Below are 22361 nucleotides of genomic sequence, written 5' to 3' on the forward strand. Positions count from 1 at the left end.
TGAACGAACTAGCTGTCTCCTTATACATACTGGAGGTGAGTTCTGCTACTTTCTTCGGAAGCACTTGCTTTTGTTTGAGCTCTGCTATTTCAACAGTTTCAACGTTGGGTGTCATAACAGGTGCAGCTGAATTCAAGTTTGGTTTCTTGGTTGAAAACCCGAAACATTCCAGGCTTGTCGACTCGGTCGGCAGCAGTGGCCTTTTTTGGGGCGGCATGATAGCTAGCTACTGAATGTTTTCTTCTCAATAATCACGTTCGCAAGCTCTCAACGATCATATTCTGCTGTTGCACAATATTCTACTGCGCCCCATAGTGTCTTGGTGGTAAAGTGCAGGCAGTCAAAAGCATACTGTCATTCACAGGAGATTAATGCTGGTGCGCGTAGTTCTTTTGGAAAACGTGTTTATTTTAGAATATTTATCATATAAATAAATATAAATAATACTCATTACATTGACATTTTTTATCAAATAATGGTTGTGGTAATGTATTATTAGCGACCCCCACAGATGTATGATTTTACTGCTTTCATGGGAGCTCAGGCCTTCCTTATGGGAGCTCAGCTCCCATTGGCTCCCACATAACTCGAACCCTGTACTACGGTCAACGTTGCAGGAATCTATGGAAAATAAAGAGAAAAGCGAAGCAAACGTCCTTGGACAGAATCCCCCATTTTCCACACTTCTATTCCTTGGATTTGCACCCAGTTCATTTTGAGTAATTTATAGTTTAAAAACGATTTATTTTATCAGCAGCCAATTTGTCAAATGTTTAGTTGAAACAATGTAATACTGATAAGACTGTAGGAGCTTCCATACACAATATGCAGCATCTGAAGGAGGGATGAAGAATCTACCTTGTTGGGTGTATAGAGGAGGGTCCCTCCGGAGCTGTCAAGGCAACGCCATCTCCCCTTCAACATACCTATAGTGCGCTCCACAATGCACCTTGCCCGGCCATGCGTTAAATTATACCGGATTTCCTCCGGTGTCTCGGGGTTTGCGAAGGGAGTGAGCAGCCATGTTTTCAACGGATAACCCCTGTCACCTGATAAGACCATAATCAATTATTACAGTATAAGCATTTGCCTGGATAGTTGTCATGATCAAACGTTACAAATGCAACTTACCGAGAAGCCACCCCTCTCTGCCCTCTCCCGCTTCCAGACGAACGCCTACCCTGCTCTGGCGTACTATAAATGAGTCATGGGTAGAACCCGGCCAATTAGCACAGACATTCAGCAGTGCCATACGGGCATTGCAGATGAGCTGTACGTTGATTGAATGAACATTCTTTCGATTAACGAACACATAATATGTGTTCGTTAATCGAAAGAATGTTCATCATTGCACGCACGTTGCCATACGGGCACCGTCAGTGGATGAGCATATTATGCTCATCCACTGACGGTGCCCGTATGGCAACGTGCGTGCAGTCTATTGCGCCTATAACGCCAGGGAACCCAAAGGTGTCGGCAAACCCGTCTTTTACGTGCGCTTGCTCAAGGGGTGTGAATGGGAAACAGAGGTGTCTTGGGGAAATTGTCAGAATTCCCTCGATCAAATCAGGCAGGATGCGGCTGAAGGAGGGCTGGGATATACCCGACCGGTCAGCCAGCTCCCTTTGAAATGCCCCCGTGGCGAGGAACCCCAGGGTGGAGAGCACCTGTACAGGGACAGGTATGGGCCTGTTGCAGCGTGTCCTCCTCTCCAAGCCTGGGGATAGTTGGTCGCACAAATCGATGAGAATGGCTCTCGGGAACCGGTAGCGGCTCGTTAGCCATTCGTCGTTGTGGGCAAAAAAGTCCGCCCAGTCCCTAAACACTCTCTCCCTACGAAACGCATGGTTTGCCAAGTCCTCCAATAAAGCAAGCACAGCCATAGTTGAGTGTCAATTGTTTGCTTACTGTAGTAGAGTATATATAGGATAGTCTTTAATGTGCAACACCTGAGGAATTAATTTATCACGCCTTTATCACTTTATCAAGCCTCAATTTAGAGTGATTACACCATACAATAGCCTAATGATGGCATATAAAGGAAGACTGAAATACAATTATAAACAGTTCCCTTTAAATATTGAATTTAACTTATTTTCTCAGCTGGTAACAACATAGTTAATTTTAAAACGAGCCACTTAAACTTCGCATGAATTACAGGCAACGTGTTCCAGTGCGGCTTACATGCCTGTAATAACTCTGCATAACCAGTAGGTAATGTGCGTACGCAAGGTCAATTACTCAACGTAGAGCTACGATCGTTTCCACGGTCAAATTGACTCACGTTGAAATTCTATAAATCACTATGTTGACGTGGTTTTCTACGTATTTGATCTGAGTACTTTCTATAAATGAGGCCCCTGGACTGGCAGGAAAGGCCACAGAGCTCGCAGGCGGGCTCCAGTCACTGGCTACGGACAAATATCTTTCAGTTTCTCTGCTGTTGTAACTTCTGGCACAAGCAAGAAGCTTTCTCGATTCCACTTTCTTCAGGACACCTTCAAGGTCATTTACTTCCACAAAGTGTAGATCTTCCACAGTAGTCACGCCAAGGCTTTCAAGTACATCCAGCAAAGGTTGCAGTCCACAGCCTGGAAGCACTGCTGTTATGAAACTGGCCAGATCACCCATGACTGGGGTGGCGTTGGCTGAGGGGCACAGCTGTTTGATCCCGGCACCTCCTTGCAGTGTGTCAAAGTGTTGAAGACACTCCTGACGCGGATCCTGCCACTTTGCCTCTGCCCTAACTCTGCAGATAGGCTTAATGTTGCAACCTGTTAAGCTGAACTGCAATCCAAACCACTGATAGCGGGAAACAGGAAAATTGTAGTTCCATGAAGCTCGAGTTTCTGGCCCTTAAGTGGGCCATGGCAGAGAAATTTAGGGAGTGTCTCCTCGGTCATAAGTGTGTGGTGTACACTGATAATAACCCTCTGAGCCATCTGTCCACTGCCAAATTAGGTGCCCTGGAGCAAAGCTGGGCAGCCCAACTCTCAGCATTTGATTTCACCATCAAGTATAGGCCGGGCCAGGCCAACGGTGATGCCCTGTCCCGGCAGTACCAACCAGATGACCCGTCATTGACATCGGGGGCCTTAACACCTGGCACTGAGATTCCGGAGTTACTGCAGCACAATATTGTGCTCCGAACCATTACCAGACTCTTCAGTCCTAGAAACCTCCCTGCAAATGGAGGTCGCAGGAGGTAGAGTCTAAACGACCCAATGCAGGCCAACCCTCCAATGTTCATCATCTGCCAGAGACAACCGTGAGGAGGACGCGGAGGGGCTCCCCTACCCTAGCCACTAATAGTCAGATGTCCATGAGATTTAGGCCCTGGCCCTGGCTAAGGTGTATCGTCGAGACGACGATAAAAATCGTGGGGGTAGATTGTAACAGGTACCACCTGTAGCCAATTAGTGTCATCCAAGGCGGGACCTTAGAGGGGAAGTTGGGATGGATATGGGCCTTTAAGAACCAGGAACACGCACTGTGGGCATATCCGTCGGAGAGTTGGTTTATCCCCTCCGGAGCTCTGAAGTTGGTGTAGATCAGAGTGGTTGCCCAGTGGTGCTAGCGTACTAGGAAGGGAGACGTGAGGGTCTAGCCTGACCTGTGCGGTACCAATACAGCGGGCTAGCCGATAGCTGCCGTGGACTCAGGAGTGCTAGCTGCTGTTTTGCTCACCTTTAATGTTTAGCGTAATGAAAACAAACCCTAGTGTCGTTGTTGTGTAGTGGATAAGCCCACCTGACGTGTTCTTTATTATCAGACCTGAACTAACTGGTCGTTTGTATATATTAATCCCGTTATTGTTGTTGTTTTTCTGTTCTTTGGTTTGAGCGGGGGGCGCCCCGGCGTGGAGAGGGTAGTCGGTGTTCCCAGGTTTAGTCTCCTGGCACTGCATGTTGTGTGTGCGTGTTGTGTTTGGTGTGATTAATCACTGGGGAACACCTAGCCCACTGTCTGCCATGTCTTTGTGGTATGTATGTCCATTTCACAGATGTAGAGTAAATCTTTTTAAATATAAATGTTAAATAAAGTATTTTTTCTATTGCACCATAACAAACTTTCTCTGTTTGATAAATTGGTTTCATGTCTCTGCTCCCTCATACACAAACCTGAGTGCTTTACTTTAGTCCCGAGGACCTCACCTCGTGTAACAAAAAGGTGGCGTTGTCTCGCAGTGAATTCATCTACTGTTTAGCCGCAACCATTCGGGGCCTTGAGTGCCTTATGTCACACTAACATAGTGCTTGTTTTTTGTTTTGTTTTGTAGTGCTTCATGGAGATGTGCACACTGTGGTGGTCTTGTACTATTGTTTCTGCTTGCATGTGTTGCTAGGAGACGCACAAGCATGTGATCACACAAGTATGTGATCCCGGGTCATTCCATTGTGCCTCTAGTTTTGAGATTCATAACTTTCTCACAATGAGAAGGCATTCAGTAAAATCTAAATTAAAAATGACATTCATCTATGACACCAATGGTCTTATAACATCACTACACACCAAGTAAAATACGATGCACTCAACCGTATCTGAAAATTATTTTGAACCTTCACCTGGTGTGGGTCAATTAACCTACATGAAAGAAAGAATGTAGCAGGCAGGAGCAAAGAGGGTAAAAAGAGATGGAATTAAATTAACCATGGCCGTCTGCATAGGAGAGGTTTAATTGCCAGCAGGAGCCCACGTAATGTAATCGATTACCTCAACTGTGTACTTTGTCAGGGGTTCTAATGGATTTCTTGTTATTGTATGCAGTTGTGCACTGTTGGCTACCTGTCCGTTGAGAGTGGACTGGGATTTGGCTGCAATTCAGTACTGGTCCTAAGAGACATTTGTGTAACCCACTTTCTTAAACAAATTCAGTTTATGACAACTGGGATCGATAAACCTGTTTGCTTTCACCAGTCGGCTCATTCAACAGAAATTGAGTATGCCATCAATACAAAATTTATATCTACTCACTTCCCATGTAAATTAGTTAGAAAATAAAGTGAACGGCCAGTTGTTAATAGCAGATAGGAGAGCAACATTTTCCTTCTCTCTAGGCCAAAATGACATTGGTTTGTTTCGTACAAACGAAAGTGTGCTGTTACTGTGCTGTGTGCTGTTGTGCTTGTGCATGTCCTGTTGTGACATTTTCAGAGGTGCAAAACAAGCATACTGTAGAGATATGAAACATAAAAGAGACATTCAACATAGCAAGACAGGTAGGTCTGATCCGACTAATCTGAATGCCTCTTTGTTTTTCCTTCTGTTTCATAGATTTGTGCACTGTTGATGATATCCTTTCAAAAAATCATAACTTCATTTTAAGGGGGAAACAAAACCATAACCTTCAGAGAAGGGCATTCAGCACATTCTCTCACAACTGCAATTTAGTAGATACTTTCTACATCATATGAAATTTAAAAACATCTGAGAAAGTACTGTATAAATCCATTATGACATTTATGGATCCTCATGCAAATGGTAACCTTATTTATTTTAACTTTAAACAGCTTCGTCTGTTGGCTTAAAGTTGCCCACTTCCTCCATGTGACAGTTAAGATTAGAGACAGGTTTGTGATTTTCCGGCGAAGGACGCAAGTGGCGGCTCAGGTACTCTGGAAAGAGTACTATAAATGTCAGTTGTGGTAATAAAATGTAACATCCAGATTCCAGTGCCTGATGGGAGAGGGAGACATGAGACATGACTTGTAGCGGGAAACCATGCATTACTTTGATTACTCCCGTCTGCTTGACACATTTGTGATGATTCTTCGCTATGACTGATAGATTGAGAGGATCCTTTGTGGTAATCACCAGAGGGGAGGCACAGTGTAATGAAACTAGTTGTTATAATTTGTTCAACAGAGTTTGCTATGGACATGTGAGACTCATGCAGACTGAAGAAAAAGGTTTGGATCGTGCAGTGCATGTCACACAGCTCCTTTGGGCCTTTTCTAAGTCAATTGTAAAGTGAGTGTAATAATATGCAAGATTAAATGTAAATTGCATAAGTACACAGCAATGTCTAAATAAACTGTTGTAATTCACAGACGTTTCATTCTGTCATGTCACATAACCCAACCCAAGCAGATTTTTAAATTAGAGTTTGAGTATGTGTAAATATGATGTAGAATTGCTATATAAGGATGCATATAGGAAGATATGTCTTCACAACAATTTTATATTTTGCTATCAAACATGTTGTAAACAAAAAGGCAACTATACAGTCAATGACGTGACGTGCATATTTTTTGTGTCATGTATATTATTTCCATTTAAAAATAGAAAAATCAATTCAAGTCATATATGATTTTATTCTATACAACATGGTTAGTTTGAATGTATTGTCAGTACATTCTATTAATACGGATAACTTTGTGTTTTAGCATCTCAAACCCCCAAAATGTCAGGTGGCGCAACCGTCTCAACAAAGGAACAGATTAAGAACACTGTTAAAAGTGGTATTTTAATAATAATATATTCAATATGAAATACTGTGGCATGATTTTATGTTTGAAACCTTTCAAATAAACACACATTTACAAATAACAATAGTTTTAAAGCTCGCATCCTTTGATACATATGACGGGATGTAAGGATCTGTAACTTCGCCGCGGCAGTTGAACATAGAGTAAACTATTTCAATTTTGCCATTGTTTGTGAAGTTACAAGATCCTTACATCCCGCCATATGTATCAAAGGATGCGAAGTTCTAATGTACTGGAGACGTGACAGGCGCGTGAGACTGCCATATATATCATACCTCCGTTTTATATGTATTTATCATCATATTCTTCGATATATAACGGAAGTATGATATATGGCAGATATATGGTATATATGTGTTGAGCTTGGGTGCACACAGTGGCGGGCGGTGCATTTCACACCTAGGCCTTCAGTGATGTCCGACACATTCCTACCTGAATTATTCTACCTCTTAATACCATCGTTATGACGCCATGGCTCTAGAAACTAGACAGAAACACAGTATAACCGGGCGTTGCATCACCTTAACATAGTCAGACAAGTACAACAGAGTTATATTAATATTTCCGAAGCATTTTTAGTCAATAAATCCGCATTTACAATGAAGAGTGTTAAACTAACATATTTAAGATCGCTACATTACCCACGTCTGTCGTCTCGTCCACCATAATAGCGACAAAGGGTGCCTTTTTAATCTCCATTTTGATCTCTTCTCCCATCACTTCAGCAATAGCAAAAATCAGGTCGTTTTGTATTTTGCCTGACGTCCCAGTAAACACTTTGTTTGTGGACAGGTGGTAATGTAAATCTGGCTTTCATCGTGTCCCCTAAATGAAAGTTATTGTTTACCCAAAAACAGGACACAATCGATCAGTATTATCGATCAGTCAACGAAAGGGTGACACTTGTTCGTTGAGCTGTAAATCCACTCGCGTGTCCCCAAAGGTGTTCAAAAATCCCACATCTACCGGCATAGTTACGCATCTCAATAGTGAATATCAATAGTGCGTATCAATAGTGCGTATCCAATCAAAAGACGTGCTGGGTGCTGACATCATTGAGCCTTACAGCAGGCGCCGTTGTTGCTATTGCTCACCAACTCGAAATCTACGTAGGTTTCCACTAGGAACGCCACAGGTTTTCTCGATCAACGTTAAGTTACAGGTCGTATCCGCGGCACGGTTTATTGTGCAGGCGGGCAGATTTTGGAGCCCCCTGGCAACACATTTTTATTGGATAAAAGCTCTAACATAAAGGCCAGCCCTCCAAATCTCAATCGGAGACTGGAAGCAGCGCAACCAAGAGGAAAGCTATGAAATGAAGAGAATAGACTATGGGGAATCATTAATACATATTTGTGGAAAAAATATATTAAAATAAAATGTATATTCTGATGATGTTTAGGCCAGCAGAGAAGGCCTTGCTGGCCCTGACGGCACACCACTGGGTGCACATGGATCGCGTATATACAGGTGCTGGTCATATAATTAGAATATCATCAAAAAGTTGATTTATTTCAGTAATTCCATTAGTAGTGAGTATGGGGTACTTTTCTTTGATCTCGATTTCCTTTGTTCTTTTTTATGAGGGGGAGGGTCATAAAACATGGGCTCTTTTACAGAAGGGGGGGTTTATTTACCCCCCGCGTTGTGGTTTTATTAACCCTCGCCATTTGCTCAGAACACGCAGGTGTTTAGGAAGGGGGGCCAAAACGATAGTAGACGCACACACACACACACAGGGTTACCCTAACCCTAACCCTAACCCTAACCCATAACGAATATTGTTGTTAGAAAGAGACTTAGGGTTAGAAATGAAATTAGAGGAAAAGATGCCCAGTGGGAGCGAACTCTCTCTCCGGTCAATACAATATATAATAACATATAATACTCACATTATCATGTCCTTTCGGGCTTTCATGTGGCCAGGGGATGTCATACTGTCTCCCTAAAAAAGTTATCTGACTAAAGTCTATCTGACTCTAACTCTAACTCTTAAGAGAGTGAACGGGGGTTTCGTATCAGCAGTCAGATATGCGTTCAGACAGCCTCTGTTGTTAGAGTACTACTCCCAACCCCTCTCTCTCTCTGAAGCGTCATTCTGACAGCAAGAGACAATCTTGGTCTCTGACAATCTTGGTTACCAGAATGGTCCTAGAGTTTGCGTCGACATCGAAACTTTCAAACTTTCAAACTTTGCCAAAAGGACACCCCCGCAAAAACACATCTAGAATGCCAGGTTTGATCAACCTGAATGTGATACCTTCCAACCAGCTGCATCCCAAAATACCCTGCATCCCAAAATAGTAGTAGTTGTCATCAGTTGTCTTTTAGCGGACCTCTTGGACACCCAATTTATGCCAAGTTATAACAATAGTAGCGGCCAATAGTAGTTGTAGTAGTTCAGCTATCGCCCAATATATAATAGTCAATTGTAGTAATGACAACAATTGGCTTTATCGCAACAATTATAATTAGAAATTCTGTTGAAACACTCTTGGCTACAAGAGAACCACAATGAATGAATCAAATGAGTCCTGCTTTTTTATGAGGGTGGGGTCATAAAACATAAGCTCTTTTACAGCAGGGAGGGGGCTTATTTGCCCCAGCGTTGTGGGTTTATTCACCCAGCCAGTTGTTCACAACACCCCCCAAACGGAGGGTTGGGTCAAAACGAAACAATCGATTGTCAAGTCAAAAACAGAACTGTATCATTTTACGCCCGAAAATAAATCCTTATCCTACCTCACTCAATGAGCGACATCTGAGACAGCTGAGACAGCTGGAACAGCTGGAACAGCTGGGACACCTGAGACACTGAGACACCAGGTGTCCCAGCTGTTCCAGCTGTCCCAGCCGTCCCAGGTGTCTCAGGAGACACTTTTCAGGAACCCGCTGCCTAATACCGTCAATCATACTATCATATACCACATAAATTATTAGATTGATGGTATTTTATGCGGTATATGATAGTGTGATTGAAGTGCCCCATCGCAGACAGGTTTAGAGAGAACAACAATGAATGAATCAAATGAGTCCTGCTTTTTTATGAGGGTGGGGTCATAAAACATAAGCTCTTTTACAGCAGGGAGGGGGGCTTATTTGCCCCAGCGTTGTGGGTTTATTCACCCAGCCAGTTGTTCACAACACCTCCCAAACGGAGGGTTGGGTCAAAACGAAAGTTGACGTAGGTGTTAGGAAGGGGATTCCCCCAAATGACTGGCAAGGTTGAAATGTATTTAAATAGACTTGCTGTATCTATCACTTTAATGGCAAGGACTCAACAATGGCTACTTGTGATGATTTCGCATGTATGGATTTCAACGCCATCGGGTCAGATGCCGAGATCGACCGTCTAGGATCCCTAGTGTTGGCACCGCGGAAGAGGAAGAAGCATTATCCTGATCAGACATTCGGACTTTTCATGAGATCACAGGCTGAAAATATCACTGGCGTTGTCAGTTTGAACGAGGGGCGCACCGCCGGCTATTCCTTCAACAATGATGACCGTGTTGTGCAGCTCTATGTGTTAGAAGCGGGCAGCAAGCATGATCAAACGACTCTTGTTGTGCCGTTCAGTGCAGGAGATTGGCGAATGCTACGTAATCATGTGATGCCTAAAATGTCTGGAGAAACGGACCCTCCCTGTCAAACATTGTGGATTGCTGACAACCCTGAAATGACATACTATGTGTGTTTGAGCTGTATCCAGGACATTAACAATGGTTCTAAGTACAAACCGACTAATGCAATGAAAAATGTGGCGTTGTGTTACGGTGGTATTGGCAGAAATAGATATACATTCAACATGGAATATGTCGCTATGTGGGGGCATCTTAAAATGTTAGTGACCTGGGATGAGTGGATCATTATGGAGAAAATAATGGTCAAGATAGACCAGATCTTTGAATGGTCGACTGTCAGGAAACTGTTGCACTACCCCGACGACGAGATGATGGAGGTTGATTAACAAGACTTCTTTACTTCTCGTGTGTGTGTGTGTGTGTGTGTGTGTGTGTGGTTTGTGGGACTGTTTACACCGTGGTTTGTGTCGATTATAATAAAACGTTTTAACATGAAGAACATTTATTCGTCTGTCCTTATTTCATTCTGGGGCATTCTACTGGGTGACGCCTGTGTGACACCTGGGGGCTCCGAGGTGTCACAGAGAACGTGTCATGTGGAATGGCGGGGTGTTGCTCAGACGTCTGTCTAAAATAATGTTTGGTTAAGGTGTTGGTTTTAATAAGTTTGATATGACCATGTGATATACAAGTTTCAAACGATACGCATGGCGTCTGAGTCTGGCTTTAGGCACAGCGTGAGTTCGCTCGGCAGATCACACCCTCGACAGACGATCATAAAGATGTTGATTTTAACCCTCATTTTTTTTTAAAAGGTTCACGAATGCTTCAATAAGCATGATGACGTTTGGAGGGGAGCTGTTTAAAGGGTATATAAGACAGCTCTTGATACAGACACTTTCATGAGAGAGAGAGCAGAAGGGCTGTCGAATTATTCCCTTTCACTTCCGCGAGAGATCCTGACGAATTCTCCAGCCTCGAGTGCATTCAGAGACCCGAAATCGCCATGGATGTTAATATGTAAGGTAAGGCAAGGCCTTTAATGTGTATTAATAATCAAATGTTTAACAATCAAATAATGTTTACACTATGTATACAAGTCATAAAATGAAAACATCTGTGAAAAAGTTGCAACCGTGTGTATGTGTGTGTGTGTGTGTGTGTGTGTGTGTGTGTGTGTGGGGGCGTGACTGTTTAATAATATGGTTGTATTTATATGGTTGTATTTATATGTTTCTTAATGCAAAAGGTCTTAACGATCTACAGCAAGCTGTGAAGCATAACCAGGACGCTATTGACAAGGTTATCCTACTTACGTCTGTAAACAGCCAATGTTTGCAAAGGCTAGAGTGTAATGGGTTGACTTATAAGCAAGATATTGACAATGTTGTGAGACTTAATGCAGTAGCCACTCATCAATATTTGCAAAGGCTAGAGAGCAAAGTGGGTATTTTAGAGCGTATGCTGTATAGTGTAAATGTCTTTTTGGGTCAAATTGAAGCCAAGACGACAGCGCTGATAACCAATGTAGCAACTCTGTCTAGGCCCCTATCAGAGGTGACTGGTCTCAATTGGGTGTCCGCGTATACGGCGATTATGACTGTTTTAAAAAACGTAAGAATTCAACAAGACCCTACTGTGGCTGAGGCTAGAGATGCTGAATTGGGGCATGCCCCCCAAGCATCGACCAGTTTTACAGATGGTAATGGTTCAAAGAGACCTAGGGTGTAAGTCACCCATATTTAGGCGTAGTGTTGTGTAAATATGAATTGTTTTCATTTATTATTTTTCATCTAACTCTTCTTAAGTACCTACTCATTTCTTAATATTGATTTATCTGTATTTTATACCTTTTGATAATGGAGCCTCAGGACAAGAGGCGTAGAACAGACATCCAGGGGTCTGGGGTTTGTCCAGATACACAGACAATTAGGTCTAATATTGAGGCAATTAGACTTATCAATCAACAGCTTGCGAGTTTTAACACACAACAAGCCACAATTGAACAGTCTAATATGACAAACAGAGACAGCATGTTTTTAACAAGACAGTGTCATGGTGATGTCTTAGAACAACCAACCATGGACGTCGTCAGCTTGATTAATAACGAGCTTGCGAGTTTTAACACACAACAAGCCACAATTGAACAGTCTAATATGGCCAACAGAGACAGCATGTTTTTAACAAGACAGTGTCATGGTGATGCCTCACTCCCCACAACAGATGTGTGTAGCATAGAGTTAATCAATCAAGGTTTTAAACCATTAGTAGTAGTGAGTATGGGGTACTTTTCTTTGATCTCGATTTCCTTTGTTCTTTTTTATGAGGGGGAGGGTCATAAAACATGGGCTCTTTTACAGAAGGGGGGGTTTATTTACCCCCCACGTTGTGGTTTTATTAACCCTCGCCATTTGCTCAGAACACGCAGGTGTTTAGGAAGGGGGGCCAAAACGATAGTAGACGCACACACACACACACACACACACACAGGGTTACCCTAACCCTAACCCTAACCCATAACGAATATTGTTGTTAGAAAGAGACTTAGGGTTAGAAATGAAATTAGAGGAAAAGATGCCCAGTGGGAGCGAACTCTCTCTCCGGTCGATACAATATATAATAACATATAATACTCACATTATCATGTCCTTTCGGGCTTTCATGTGGCCAGGGGATGTCATACTGTCTCCCTAAAAAAGTTATCTGACTAAAGTCTATCTGACTCTAACTCGAACTCTTAAGAGAGTGAACGGGGGTTTCGTATCAGCAGTCAGATATGCGTTCAGACAGCCTCTGTTGTTAGAGTACTACTCCCAACCCCTACTCCCAACCCCTCTCTCTCTCTGAAGCGTCATTCTGACAGCAAGAGACAATCTTGGTCTCTGACAATCTTGGTTACCAGAATGGTCCTAGAGTTTGCGTCGACATCGAAACTTTCAAACTTTCAAACTTTGCCAAAAGGACACCCCCGCAAAAACACATCTAGAATGCCAGGTTTGATCAACCTGAATGTGATACCTTCCAACCAGCTGCATCCCAAAATACCCTGCATCCCAAAATAGTAGTAGTTGTCATCAGTTGTCTTTTAGCGGACCTCTTGGACACCCAATTTATGCCAAGTTATAACAATAGTAGCGGCCAATAGTAGTTGTAGTAGTTCAGCTATCGCCCAATATATAATAGTCAATTGTAGTAATGACAACAATTGGCTTTATCGCAACAATTATAATTAGAAATTCTGTTGAAACACTCTTGGCTACAAGAGAACCACAATGAATGAATCAAATGAGTCCTGCTTTTTTATGAGGGTGGGGTCATAAAACATAAGCTCTTTTACAGCAGGGAGGGGGCTTATTTGCCCCAGCGTTGTGGGTTTATTCACCCAGCCAGTTGTTCACAACACCCCCCAAACGGAGGGTTGGGTCAAAACGAAACAATCGATTGTCAAGTCAAAAACAGAACTGTATCATTTTACGCCCGAAAATAAATCCTTATCCTACCTCACTCAATGAGCGACATCTGAGACAGCTGAGACAGCTGGAACAGCTGGAACAGCTGGGACACCTGAGACACTGAGACACCAGGTGTCCCAGCTGTTCCAGCTGTCCCAGCCGTCCCAGGTGTCTCAGGAGACACTTTTCAGGAACCCGCTGCCTAATACCGTCAATCATACTATCATATACCACATAAATTATTAGATTGATGGTATTTTATGCGGTATATGATAGTGTGATTGAAGTGCCCCATCGCAGACAGGTTTAGAGAGAACAACAATGAATGAATCAAATGAGTCCTGCTTTTTTATGAGGGTGGGGTCATAAAACATAAGCTCTTTTACAGCAGGGAGGGGGGCTTATTTGCCCCAGCGTTGTGGGTTTATTCACCCAGCCAGTTGTTCACAACACCTCCCAAACGGAGGGTTGGGTCAAAACGAAAGTTGACGTAGGTGTTAGGAAGGGGATTCCCCCAAATGACTGGCAAGGTTGAAATGTATTTAAATAGACTTGCTGTATCTATCACTTTAATGGCAAGGACTCAACAATGGCTACTTGTGATGATTTCGCATGTATGGATTTCAACGCCATCGGGTCAGACGCCGAGATCGACCGTCTGGGATCCCTAGTGTTGGCACCGCGGAAGAGGAAGAAGCATTATCCTGATCAGACATTCGGACTTTTCATGAGATCACAGGCTGAAAATATCACTGGCGTTGTCAGTTTGAACGAGGGGCGCACCGCCGGCTATTCCTTCAACAATGATGACCGTGTTGTGCAGCTCTATGTGTTAGAAGCGGGCAGCAAGCATGATCAAACGACTCTTGTTGTGCCGTTCAGTGCAGGAGATTGGCGAATGCTACGTAATCATGTGATGCCTAAAATGTCTGGAGAAACGGACCCTCCCTGTCAAACATTGTGGATTGCTGACAACCCTGAAATGACATACTATGTGTGTTTGAGCTGTATCCAGGACATTAACAATGGTTCTAAGTACAAACCGACTAATGCAATGAAAAATGTGGCGTTGTGTTACGGTGGTATTGGCAGAAATAGATATACATTCAACATGGAATATGTCGCTATGTGGGGGCATCTTAAAATGTTAGTGACCTGGGATGAGTGGATCATTATGGAGAAAATAATGGTCAAGATAGACCAGATCTTTGAATGGTCGACTGTCAGGAAACTGTTGCACTACCCCGACGACGAGATGATGGAGGTTGATTAACAAGACTTCTTTACTTCTCGTGTGTGTGTGTGTGTGTGTGTGTGGTTTGTGGGACTGTTTACACCGTGGTTTGTGTCGATTATAATAAAACGTTTTAACATGAAGAACATTTATTCGTCTGTCCTTATTTCATTCTGGGGCATTCTACTGGGTGACGCCTGTGTGACACCTGGGGGCTCCGAGGTGTCACAGAGAACGTGTCATGTGGAATGGCGGGGTGTTGCTCAGACGTCTGTCTAAAATAATGTTTGGTTAAGGTGTTGGTTTTAATAAGTTTGATATGACCATGTGATATACAAGTTTCAAACGATACGCATGGCGTCTGAGTCTGGCTTTAGGCACAGCGTGAGTTCGCTCGGCAGATCACACCCTCGACAGACGATCATAAAGATGTTGATTTTAACCCTCATTTTTTTTAAAAAGGTTCACGAATGCTTCAATAAGCATGATGACGTTTGGAGGGGAGCTGTTTAAAGGGTATATAAGACAGCTCTTGATACAGACACTTTCATGAGAGAGAGAGCAGAAGGGCTGTCGAATTATTCCCTTTCACTTCCACGAGAGATCCTGACGAATTCTCCAGCCTCGAGTGCATTCAGAGACCCGAAATCGCCATGGATGTTAATATGTAAGGTAAGGCAAGGCCTTTAATGTGTATTAATAATCAAATGTTTAACAATCAAATAATGTTTACACTATGTATACAAGTCATAAAATGAAAACATCTGTGAAAAAGTTGCAACCGTGTGTATGTGTGTGTGTGTGTGTGTGTGTGGGGGCGTGACTGTTTAATAATATGGTTGTATTTATATGTGTGTACACAGGCTTGATACAGGCATCCTAGACCTCGGCAATCTGTCTCAACACTTTTGGGCCGGAGTATTATCTGCTGCAGAGCCACTGCAAAACACTGCTGTTGATGGGGCAGAGTACTACGACGATGAACTCAGTAGAATCTACTTAGCCGATTTGGATAGAGAATCGGCCGACGCTGAACTCAGTAGAGGATTCTCGGGGGGAGAACAGACCGTCGCTGACACCCCCTATACACAGAGGTATGATGTTTGAAAGATTAGCAGAAAAGGAAATGATTTTGAAACATGTGTGTCAAATGTATTTCTAACAATATGCTGAAAACTATCTATATCCATAGATTACAACGAGTGATTGAGAGGGTCAACAACACACCCCAATCGTCAGACAGCGGACTGGACACCCCTCCATACACCCCGGCTATCAGGCCTGCTGAAGCCCCCCTTGAAGGTCTAGACGGAGGGAGGTTGAGGTCGTCGCCACTCTTATTGAATATTGCTGATCATCGACCCAGGTCTGAACCTTGTGTTGCAAAGATAACCCCCAACTCGTCTAGTCGTGTTGTAAATAATCGTAACTTGTTGGCTGCATTGAAAAAGCATCAGTTTCTTAATGCAAAAGGTCTTAACGATCTACAGCAAGCTGTGAAGCATAACCAGGACGCTATTGACAAGGTTATCCTACTTACGTCTGTAAACAGCCAATGTTTGCAAAGGCTAGAGTGTAATGGGTTGACTTATAAGCAAGATATTGACAATGTTGTGAGACTTAATGCAGTAGCCACTCATCAATATTTGCAAAGGCTAGAGAGCAAAGTGGGTATTTTAGAGCGTATGCTGTATAGTGTAAATGTCTTTTTGGGTCAAATTGAAGCCAAGACGACAGCGCTGATAACCAATGTAGCAACTCTGTCTAGGCCCCTATCAGAGGTGACTGGTCTCAATTGGGTGTCCGCGTATACGGCGATTATGACTGTTTTAAAAAAACGTAAGAATTCAACAAGACCCTACTGTGGCTGAGGCTAGAGATGCTGAATTGGGGCATGCCCCCCAAGCATCGACCAGTTTTACAGATGGTAATGGTTCAAAGAGACCTAGGGTGTAAGTCACCCATATTTAGGCGTAGTGTTGTGTAAATATGAATTGTTTTCATTTATTATTTTTCATCTAACTCTTCTTAAGTACCTACTCATTTCTTAATATTGATTTATCTGTATTTTATACCTTTTGATAATGGAGCCTCAGGACAAGAGGTGTAGAACAGACATCCAGGGGTCTGGGGTTTGTCCAGATACACAGACAATTAGGTCTAATATTGAGGCAATTAGACTTATCAATCAACAGCTTGCGAGTTTTAACACACAACAAGCCACAATTGAACAGTCTAATATGACAAACAGAGACAGCATGTTTTTAACAAGACAGTGTCATGGTGATGTCTTAGAACAACCAACCATGGACGTCGTCAGCTTGATTAATAACGAGCTTGCGAGTTTTAACACACAACAAGCCACAATTGAACAGTCTAATATGGCCAACAGAGACAGCATGTTTTTAACAAGACAGTGTCATGGTGATGCCTCACTCCCCACAACAGATGTGTGTAGCATAGAGTTAATCAATCAAGGTTTTAAACCATTTAACAGTCGACATAGTGTAGATGGTGGTACTACACTAGCAGCTAGTCAAATAGCAGCTAGTCAAATAGCAGCTAGCCAAATAGCAGCTAGTCAAATAGGTGGTGCCCTGGGGGTTTGTGGTGTAGGGTCCAGTGTTAATATTGCAAATAGTGACTCATTAAATTCACGAGATGTTGAAAACATCAGATTGTACGGCGGGATTGTGGGCGAATATAGAGTTACAGCCCGACCCCATTTCAGGGGTTTAACATTGAACAGAAACCTCAATTTTAGAGGGGTTGCTACGAATGACATTGTTAAATATATGGATGGCATAACAGCCAGAATGACAGAGATCATAGATTTTAGCAGAAGGGTGGGGGGTGATAATGCATCTCTGAATATTACCATAAGAGGTTCTAGCATACAGAGCTCTGTTAACAGACTGTTAAACACTAAACAAGGTTACGATAGCGAGTTAATCTTACAAGAGTTTGGCAAGATTTTACAGAGTAATGACAACATTATGATTGATGACAGCTTAGAAGCTGTAGTCTCTATTGCACGTAACATGAGTGGTGGAGGCCGCACAAAGAAGCTGACCAGACTAGCCCGTGATGAGATTTTGATCAGAAAGAAACTAAATGTATACTCTCCAAACAATACAGCAGACAATATGTGTTTCTCACACTGTCTAGCCCGACATATGAATCCTAATGTGGCCGACAGAGCAATACCCCGCCTAGCGACCGAAATACATGCAAAAGCAGGGTTTACACAGGATGCTGAAATAGCCCTGGATGACATAGCCTCGTTTGAGAGGGTGTTAGATGTTAAAATAGCTGTAGTAACCATGAGTGTAAACAATCAGATGCAGTGGTTTATGACAGGTAGCGCGTCAAACAACAATAACGCATATTTGTACCTGCAAGACAATCATTACCACTTAATAACTAGTGTCCACAGCTTCTTGGGGACCAGCTATTTCTGTAAACATTGTTGCCAAGGTCACAATAGTTATAGGTCGCATCGTTGTCCACATCATTGCTCGACGTGTGCAACGGAAGGTTGTTGTGACAATGGTAGATCGTGGGTGTACTGTTGCGATTGTAACAGATGGTGTCATTCCCTAGAATGCTACAACAGACACAAAGAGAGTATGACCACCCCCAGAGGTAACACAATACCATCACAATGCAATACATTGATATTTTGCAAAACCTGCGACCGAATTTATCACCGCGCAGGTAAAAAGCATAAATGCGTCATAGGTAGATGCAAGTATTGCAGGGTAAATCTCGTCCCAAATTCCAAGCATGAATGCTTTATACAGCCTGAGAAAGCTGGTAAGCCAAACAACAAACTAATCTTCTACGATTTTGAAACTAGATTTGAAGACGGCAAGCATGTTGCTAATTTTGTCTGTGCTATGACATACGACGGTAGAGAATTCCATGCTACGGGGGAGGATTGTGTTGAAAAACTTGTCAAACATTTCAGAAACAGTTTGTTTGAGGGCTACACATTCATTGCTCATAACGCTGCAGGGTTTGACCATCATATTCTGGCAGAATATTTATCGAGCGTGGGGTTGGTAGTTAAAATCATAATGAGTGGGGGTCGATTGGTGCTAATGATTGATGATGTGTTCAAACAGCGTTATATTGATAGTTATTCTTTTATACCTATGAGGTTGTCAAAGACCGTTGCTGCATTTGACTTACAAACCCAGGATAAAGGCTTTTTTCCTCACAAATTTAACAAACGTGTGAATGATCGTTACATAGGCCCATACCCTTCAAAGGACATGTACGGCTTTGAGTATATGTCCGATAAGGATCAAAAGGTTTTTGACAGGTGGTACGAGGGGGTCAAAGATGAGGTGTTTGACTTTCAGAAACAGTTGCACGCATATGGCGTGAATGATGTTGTATTGTTAAGAGAGGCTTGTCTAAAATACCGGCTTGAATTCCTGGCGTGCACAGATGTTGATCCATTTAACCAATCAACACTAGCCGCCTGTTGCATGGCTGTTTACAAAACACAATTCCTGCCAAAGGATCTTGTTGCCTTGACTTATGACAATGCGTACATAAAACAACACAAGACCTATTCTGCTGTGTCGATTGAATGGTTGGAGTATGTTAAACACACTCGATCTGTTTGTGTACAACATGCTTTAAACGATGGGGAGAGAAAGTTTGGGGCATACCACGTTGACGGCTATTATGAGAAAGACGGGGGTAAAGTGGCTTTGGAATTTAACGGTTGTTTTCACCATGGACACAATTGTAAACATGATCCAAATCATTTAAACCCTCTCCTTCAAAAGACATATGGAGAATTGAGAGCAGAGGCCGATGTGAGAGCCGAGACACTTGAGAGGGTTCATGGGCTGACTGTCGAAATCATGTGGGAATGAAACATTCTTAAAAGTCTTTCAACATAATGTATCATTATTTATTAACATTAACAACAGAGGTGAGACAGGGAGAGGCAGCCACAGCTTCATTTGAGAACATAAATATATATATATTTTAAAAAGCAAAACATCATATACTCTACAGACTGAAAACATGGAAGTCAGAACCTATCATCACTGCAACAGTACATATCTCTGACAGTACATATCCTCATGACAGACAGGCATTCCCAAAGTGTTGTAGTTCTTGATTTAGTCCTCGAACAGTGTGCTGCTGCTGCACCTGGACACATTCTTAAACATCATCCCTGGACACATCCTTACTCTGAACTCTGTCCTCAGTCACAGATGGTCCACCTGTATCACTGTCCTCAGTCATGGATGGTCCACCTGTATTATCCACCTGCATTATAACAAAAATAGTATTTAAAATCAGAATAGTTTCTCATTCATCAGAAGTCTTTTTGGTAGCCCTTTAAATTACAGGCCGTTAATTATGCAGTAATTACTGTAAATAACCAAGTAATATCCATGTAAAATAGACATGTAGAATGCTAGTAATTGTGCTAGCTAGATTGCTATAGCTTGCTAGCTAGCTAGCTAGCTCCCAAACCTGGCCCAAACCTTTGGGCTGGTAGATTTGCTTCACTCACCAGCCAAAAAACCAACAACAATGACGTTAATCTATTGAGTGGCTGGTCAAATCTGAACGTTCACCAATTTGTCGATTTGGACGGTGGATAAAAGTAAATTTTGCGCCCAGCTTCCTAGCAATTTCTGACAACACGCTCGACGTTATTCGCATTAACGGTTAGTTTGTGGTCAAGAAAGTAAATGTATCCATACAAAGTAACGTTAATCAATTAAAAACAGTTATTGTAACCTTACCGTTTAATCCACAGTGTCCCGTTCCCTTGTGCTGTCTTCAACTAAAACTGTCTACCTGTGCCCGACCACGGAGGTGAACTGAACATCTCAGTCAGGCTTAGTGAAATCTAATCAGAGTCGTTTGATTGGTCTGCCACGTCCTCAGCCTCCTCGGTTATTGGTGCAAGTCTGAAACTTGAATTTTTAATAACATCCCAAAAACATTTTCTGAATGTTAGGGCATAATGTTTTAACAGGGTTTTCAGTAAACATTTTAAGAAGGTTATAAGCAAACGTTTTTGAATGGTTTTTAGAGCACGTTATCCTAAAACATTATGGGAACAAACAAAAAACTTAAGCTGAAAATGTTTTGAGAACATAAGGTGTAATGTTCTAGCAATATTGTCAACTCACATTTTAAGAAGGTTATTACCAAACATTTGTAGAATGTTTTTGGAGAACATTATCCTAAAACATTCTGGGAACTTAAAGAAAACTTCCCGCTGAAAACATTTTCAAGAACATTAGGGCATAATGTTCTAGCAATGTTGTCACTTAACATTTTAAGAAGGTTATCACACAACATTTTAAAAATGTTTTTAGAGAACATTATCCTAGAACATTCTGGGAACTTAAAGAAAACTTCCCGCTGAAAACATTTTCAAGAACATTAGGGCATAATGTTCTAGCAATGTTGTCACTTAACATTTTAAGGTTATCACACAACATTTAAAAAATGTTTTTAGAGAACATTATCCTAGAACTTAAAGAAAACTTCCCGCTGAAAACATTACGAGAACATTCTAGGTAACATTCTTTGAACATTTTTAGAAGAAAAAATTGCTAGCTGGGAATGTTCTTCCTTTGTTATCGTGTAACATTGTGGGAACATTTTATAAAAGAGCATTCTATAATCTGTTACCTAAACAATGTCCCCAAAACATCCTTGGAATGTTGCAGGTAACACGTTCTTCCTTTGTTTACATATCACATTACAGGAACATTCTAGAAAAAACGTTTTGTGATCTGAGGCATCAATAACATCCTGAAAACATTATCGAATGTTGCTTTGAAAATGTCCTTCCTTTGTTATCATGTAACATTGTGGGAACATTTTCTAAAATAACATTTTATAATCTGTTACCTAAACAATGTCCCCAAAACATCCTTGGAATGTTGCAGGTAAAACGTTCTTCCTTTGTTTACATATCACATTACAGGAACATTCTAGAAAAAACGCTTTGTGATCTGAGGCGTCAATAACATCCTGAAAACATTATCCGAATGTTGCTTTGAAAATGTCCATTCTTTGTTATCATGTAACATTGTGGGAACATTTTATAAAAGAACATTCTATAATCTGTTACCTAAACAATGTCCCCAAAACATCCTCAGAATGTTGCACCTAAAACGTTCTTACTTTGTTAACATTTAACGTTATAGGAACATTATTTGAAATGGTAAACATCCTTAAAATGCTCTTTGAACATTAGATGAAAACGTTTTCTTTAAAACATTAGCAGAACTTGTAGGGAATGTTAGCCAATGTTGTGGGAACATTCCCTGCTAGCTGGGATGGTATCCCTGTTCTTAATTGGCCAGCAAACTCGCCTATAGTTTTATTAAATGTGTTTAGAGAACTGGTCATTTGGTTTAGAGCAGCGGTTCCCAACCTTTTAGGACTCACGGCCCACTTTACAGATCTCTTCAGTATTCGCGGCCCACTCGCACGCGTGCACGCGCATGAAACGCGCACGAGCGCTCAAAACAACGACGTAATTTTACCAAAAACTAGAGGGAGCGTGGCAAAAAAAATAAAAAGAAATAGCGGTTAAACCATTAAAGCC

The sequence above is a fragment of the Nansenia antarctica genome, assembly GCF_963989245.1.
Source record: "Nansenia antarctica genome assembly, chromosome: 3".
NCBI lineage: Eukaryota > Metazoa > Chordata > Actinopteri > Argentiniformes > Microstomatidae > Nansenia > Nansenia antarctica.